Source organism: Hakea prostrata, chromosome 9 (assembly GCF_041222555.1).
Source record: "Hakea prostrata isolate BN-2017 chromosome 9, UWA_Hpros_2, whole genome shotgun sequence".
In the NCBI taxonomy this organism is placed as follows: domain Eukaryota; kingdom Viridiplantae; phylum Streptophyta; class Magnoliopsida; order Proteales; family Proteaceae; genus Hakea; species Hakea prostrata.
Genome location: NC_142608.1, coordinates 30677516 through 30684496, shown reverse-complemented (window position 1 = coordinate 30684496; position 6981 = coordinate 30677516). Strand labels below are relative to the sequence as shown.

Sequence of the window (6981 nt, the reverse complement as noted above, 5' to 3'; positions counted from 1 at the left end):
TTCGAACTCATTCCTTTTGTGCAAATGTTTTAGATTACATTCCAGGTACCGAAGATTACGATGGCACCTCCTATGAGGCGGACTATGATTCCACATACTACCCTCCGGGTAGTGGCGTCGGTGAGGATTCGCATATTGGAGCCGAGGAGGATTATTATTCGCACCATGGTTAGCCCCACAGTTGTGCGGGAGCGGCAGCGCTGGGTTTACTTCATCCGTACTGTTGAGGAGACTACCATTAGTATAGAAGAAACCCTAGCATAGTGCCCCATTCCCCTGGTGTATTTGTGGAACCTTAGATTTTGTAATTAACTTGTCTTGAATTATTCCGGTGATACTTGGATATGTAACTAACTTGATTTAATACTTTTCCGCTGCTCTGAGAGGGTGACTACCATACCTTCTCACCCTTTATGATTTTGATCATACCTTAATTATTATCTATATTCCGCACTCTGATTTAGTTAATCTTGTCTTATTCATGATACTTGATATTAGTTGTTTTTACCATTGATTATTACTGTTCATGATTGTGTTACCGTGTATGTGGGAGGCATGGACCTCAGATCATTGATCCTTGGACTGTGGATCACATCCCGGGTATTCCAAATGGGGTACCGGCTGGGTGGATGTGACAGTTTTGACCCTAGTTCCTTTAAAATCCGCTCTCCCTCCTGTATCCTGAATAATTACTGGCTATTTCGAATATGCAAGAACCAACAGGAGATTTTCCCTTTTTTTATTATTTATTTTCTCTCTCCTCCCCACGGTTTTCCTCTCTCTCCTCTCTTGCCACTCCTTCTCTCTTCTCTAGGCTTTCTCCTCTAAGGCCTTTAATGGCTTATCTTTTAATTCCTCTTCTTCTGTTTCTATCTTCTTCTCTCTCCACTCGTTCTATCTCTTCTCTTCTTAATCTTCTTCTTCTGTTTTTATCTTCTTGTTGCACATACAAGCACAAGTTGCTTTCAATCCTCCATAAACCCTCTCTCTCTTCTCCTTAATTATGCTACGGGATATGCACTCCTGTTTCTCTCCTCTTCAACTTTCTCCACTTTCTCTATGATATTTCTCTTGCTTCTATTTCCTCCTTAAGCATCTTCTACTCGTTTCTGAAATCTGAAATTCTTCTTTCCTCTCTCTTAATCTCTTTCTGTACTTCTCTTTTAGCTTTCTGTTTTCTGTAGTTACACGCAGAAACAATCTTTCTGTACTTCTGTTTCCACGCTATTCATAAAGCCTTGTTTGCTTTTCCCTTAATTGAATAAGAATCATTATATATCTATATGCCATTACTACCATGTTATCACTTGAATAAAATTGCCACCTCATGCTATTTCTCTTTCTTTCTTCTCTTGTTACATGCCACAAACTCATTCCCATTCCTAACAGCTCACCACATTAGGTGAGAGAGAGGGGGAGGTGTCATTCCCTTCTTCTCTCTCTCCTCTTTATCCCTTACGGTTGATTTAGCATATGCAATATGCATGATATATCATTTAATATATATTGTATAATATATATTATGTATGCGCATAAAAATATATTTAGTGGGCTTCAGTGGGTTCATGGGCCCGCTCTGAGGTGCTAATATTAGTACCTCCGGGTTCAGAAAATCATGCTGATCATTTCTTCATTTTTAGTTCAGTCTAGTTCTACTGTTGTGGGACCCACAAGCGATGTTTGACCTCTCCAACATCAATTGGAATCTAGCCTCATTTAAACTATTCTTTAACTACACTTGAACCATTTGATTAAACCATCATAATCCTTTAATAATCTAAAAAACTGACACATTCACACACAATAATAAAATAATAATATAAGAAGATGTGGGGCATCACAATAGGTGATCTTCATCGGAGTGAAGTGAGCCGATTTGGTCAGTTGGTCCACTACCACCCATACCGAGTCATTCCCTTTGCTGGTTCGAGGTAGACCTGTGACAAAATCCATAGCCTCCCACTTCCAACTAGGCAAGGAAAGAGGTTGAAAAAGACCAGAGGAAGGCTATCAAACAGCTTTCACTCATTCACAAGTCCCACACCTAGCAATGAAGTCTTCCACATCATTCTTCATGTTGGACCACTAGAAATATCTCTTCATATCCTGATACATCTTTACACTTCCAGCATGAATGGTGAAGATATATTGATGGGCATCAGTCAAAATGTCATTTATGAGGTCTTCCACAGCAGGAACACAAATTCTATCTCTGAAGATAATAGCACCATCAAAGACTAGGGAGAAATCCGCCACTTCCTTAGTCTTCGAGGTAATCAAATCAATCTTCTTCAATTCCGGATCAGTTGACTGCAAAGCAACAATTCTGTCTCAAACTCGGTTGAACTGACACAGCTGACAAAATAACATCGGAATCTTCTGACACAATCTCCAGTCCAAACCTGATAATAGAGAACAATAAAGGCTTATGGAGAGATGCCAGATCTATACTTTCTCAATTGCTCCTTTTACTCAAAGCATCAGCAACCACATTAGCTTTCCCTAGATGATATTGAATATCACAATCATAGTCTTTCACCAGTTTTAGCAATCTTCGCTGTTGCATATTCAACTCCTTCTGAGTAAAGAAATACTTGAGACTTTTGTGGTCAGTGAAAATTGTTATCTTCTCACCATACAAATAGTGATGCCAGATCTTCAAAGAAAAAACCACTGTAGCAAGTTCCAAATTGTGAGTAGGATAGTTATGCTCGTAGTTCTTCAACTGCCTAGAAGCATAAGCTACTACCTTCCCATGCTGCAATAGAACACAACCCAAACCAACTTTAGAGGCATCGGTATACACTGTCAAACCTCCAAAGTCATTTGGTATTGTCAACACCGAAGCGTTAGTCAACCTCTTCTTGAGTTCATGAAAACCCTCTTCACAAACTTCGTTCCACTCAAACTTTATTCATTTTCTAGTAAGCTTCGTCATAGGGGATGATATATGATGAGCACATTTATGTGTGTAATCTTAGGGCATAAAGCATGCATTTTATACACTTAGAGTGGAGTTACCTTGGGTTTTATGTTGTTTTTGCAGATTTTAGGACTTTTCAAGATTTAAGCAAATATTTGGAGTTTTGGGCTTGAATCATGCTATTTTACACGTCAAGAAGTCCATTCAAATTCTCAAATGCGAAAATGGGCCTGATCTGAAGCATGATGGGCTAGAGATGTGTGACTATGGGCCAACTCCGAAATATTGAAGAGATAAAGAAGGCAAATTTGATATACGGCTGAGATTTAAAATCAAATCTACAGAGATATTATTGAGAGAGTCCAAATGGAAAAGAGTCCTTGCATACCTCAATATCTTATCTCATATCTTGGATTTAATTAAAGAAAGAAAAATAGGAAAAAGAATTATATTCAGAAAGAAAAAGAGGGAAAATCCCGTTTTTGAATGCCTCTGTCCAGTTTTGATCAAACCCTTCATCGAACGGTCATCCGATGCCCGATCGTGCTGATTTTTGGAGGAGAGTTTCAGACTACTTAAACCTCAAATCCAACGGTGGAATTATGCATCTGATCTCTCTAAGTCAGCGCGATTACTACACCAAAACCCTAATTGGTTGAGTCATATAGAAACCCTGAGTTTTATTCAAATTCAGCCGTACTTCATATCTCATGTAAACTCTATAAAAGGAGAGCATACTCCATCAAAGGAGAACGTGTCTTAGAGCTTAGTAGAAGCATTATTTCTTCTCTCTTCAGTTTATTTAGGCTTTCTCTAGTTTTCTTTGCTTGCAGTTGTGAGATTTTAAATTTCTAGATTCAATGTTTAGATTTAATTTTTATGTAATGCAATTCAAGTTCAAGTTTCAAGTTTTTAGATTTGTTTTTCTCTAGGTCTAGCAATTGTAGATTTAGATCATTCTAGATCTAGATCTGGTTGTTAGGGTTGGTTGAGATTCGAATCATTTGTTCAATTCGCAAGTAATTTTTTTTATTAATCTTCTCTCCTCCCTCCATTCCTGCTTCTATCTACCCCTCCATATTCTTAATTTAGGATTTACTTTCAGCATTATTTATTGTTCTCCCTTCCCCTGGATCCTTGATCAGAGATGCCTACAGTCGTGCCTCTCTTTGGTTAAGGCTTCCTTTTCCTTTTATTGCTTTGTTTATTGCTTTGTTATTTACTTTCTGTTATTTACTTTCTGTCTATTCATTCATCATCTCGGACCACATAACCGGAGCAAGCCTACAGTCGTGCCTCGGCTTCTGGTGACGGGTGGTGTTGCATCTGCATTTATCTATGAACTAAATTTTACTGACTGCTTTAACATACTAACTGGTTTTTTTTTTTTTTTCCTTTTTATTTTTATTGTTCGCAATTTCAATTCCTGTCTTTTATTTATGCATTGATTGTGTTTAATTTATTTTTCGTTTCAATTTGATTGCATTAGACGTATAGATTAGGATCATTTAGTTTAGTTAATTAGTTAACAAAAATTGAATCTTTCCACTCTCGCATTACAATTAAGAAGTTGGATTATAAGTGGCATATCTCCTTGAGATCGACCCGTTAGCTACACGATACCGTGCGCTTGCGGTTACTTTTAAATTTCACAGACAAGTTTTTGGCGCCGTTGCTTGGGAGGTATTAGTCCACTTTGTTTTTCTAATTCTTAGTTAAATCGAAGTGATTTAAAAATAAAAAATAAAATTCAAAGATATTACTCTTAACTTGAGTAGAAACAAAAACGTATAGTAGTCCCCACTCTACTGCAGAATCCCCAGGATTCGATTGTAGGTGGCTCCGAAGACTATACGGATTGTCTTGCTGTCAAACCTATAAGCGCTCAGCTATACGGCAACCTTACAGCTTTGGAATCATTGTTTCAATCTTTGTGGTGGGAAATTCACTACTTTCCCTTCATTTTTGTTATTTTCTTTTCTTTTATTCTTTAGTTACTTTATTTATTTTCTTTCATAAGAGTCATTAATTGCATTAAGTGGTTAGTGCATGCGTGTCTGGACTCGTGATTCTACAAATAGAATTGTCCGAGTGTCTAACTTGACCATGGAAGGTCTACCTCCACCACCTCCACCTAAGAGTCTTAAGGACAGATTTTATCCAACCCGATCTACACAACCTTCCTGTATACGTTTACCTGAAGTGAGGGGTAATAATTTTGAGCTCAAATCTCATTATCTATCTATGTTACCCCAATTTCATGGGCTACTTGATCAAGATGCATATTTGTTCCTTAGGGAGTTTGAGGAGGTTTGTGTCCTTATGAAGGTACAACAACTTACTGATGATGCCGTAAGACTACGGTTTATTACCTTTGCATTAAAGGACCAAGCCAAAAAGTAGCTTTATAGCTTACCTAGGGATAGCATTATCACATGGGAACAATTTACTTACTTATTCTTGAAGAAATTCTTTCCTTTCTCTAAGACGAATAAAATAAGAAATGATATTCTTCAATTTCGTCAGAAACCCAATGAGTCATTTGCTAAGGTAATGGAGAGTTCCAAAGCCTTCTCCAAGAATGCCCTCACCATGGTATAGAATTATGGCATTTATGTCAAATAATTTATGAAGGTATCAATTATCAAACAAAGCAACTCTTGGAATCTATGTGCCCCACAGGATTTACATCGTTCACTGATGATTCCGAAGCTTGGGAATTTCTTTTAGATCTAGTAGATAGAACTAGAGAATGGGAGTCAACCCAAGAGTCTGAAAGGACTAGTAGGGGATATTTTGTTGATAGCCAAGTTCATAAGGAAGCACAAATAGATAATCTTTTGAAAAAGTTAGAGACTTTGGTAGTTAAGGCTGCACCACCATCACCTAGTCAAACACATTTTATCGACAAATCTATTGCTATGTGTGCATGGTGTCAATCTCCTACACATGTAATTGAGGAATGTCCTAGCTATTCTGGAGGCCAACATGAAAATGTCAGTGCGATGTTTCCAAACCCGTACAGTAACACGTACAATCCTAAGTGGAAGAATCATCCTAACTATTCATGGTCTCAAGGGCAAAACCAAAATGGATTAAGCAATTATTCCACACAAAGTTACTTTGGTGCCCCTCAACAACAAAGTGCACAATTTTCTTATAATCAAAATGTTCAGTTCCCTCAAGCCCCTAATTTTCAGAATCCCAATTTAGCTAGGCCTGTCAATTCTCCTATTGTGCCTCATATGCCTCTCATTTCACAAAATCAATCATCACTTGGTTTCAACAAAGGTAACAATTCGGAGTTTTCTCGTTTTTCTACCTTAGAGAAAAATATGGAAGTGTTTTCCAGCACCTTTATGGCTTCTATGCATAATATGGAAAAACAAATTTCCACTCTTGCAAATGCTTTGTCTGAGTGAGAAAAAGGTAAAATGCCTAGCCAACCTGAGTTAAATCCTAGGATTCAGATTCAACAAAGACCACAAAATCAAGTCAACCAAGTTGAATCCTCCCATTCTTCTTTAGCTTCAATTAATTCTGTGTCTGCATTGAGAAGTGGGAAAGGGTATTTAACAGGTGAGTCACATATTAATGAAAAGAGCAAGATTAGTGACCACTGTGATGAGGAGAATGTTCAAGTATCTTTTAATGAGGGTTTGTCTGAGAAACCCATAGAAGTTGAGGATGAGCCAATTGCTTTAGCAGTACCTAAGTTTGGTGAACCACTATCAGAAACTATGAGAAAAGAGCAAATTTCAAATGAGAATCCTTATGTTCCTAAGGCCCCTTATCCTAGTCGTCTAGTTAATAAGAAGAAGACTACAACTATGGAGAAAATTTTTGATGTCTTCAAAAAGATAGAAGTGAATATCCCTCTTTTGGATGCCATATCCCAGATCCCCGCCTATGCAAAAGTGTTGAAAGATTTATGCACTCATAAAAGAATCACTAGCATTCCTAAAAAGGCGTTCTTGGCAGGTAACATTAGTTCCATAATTACTCAACCTATAGCAGCCAAGTATAAGGATCCAAGGAGCCCCACCATAGCTTGTGTC

The 6981-nt window shown here is 37.7% G+C and overlaps 1 non-coding gene across 1 annotated transcript; it reads right to left on the bottom strand.

The window, feature by feature from the left end:
- Positions 1-5416: 5416 nt before the first annotated feature.
- Positions 5417-5522, bottom strand: LOC149005106 (small nucleolar RNA R71). The gene has a single exon (XR_016170000.1). It is a non-coding gene; the product is annotated as a small nucleolar RNA R71 (small nucleolar RNA).
- Between the last annotated feature and the right edge of the window lie 1459 nt (positions 5523-6981).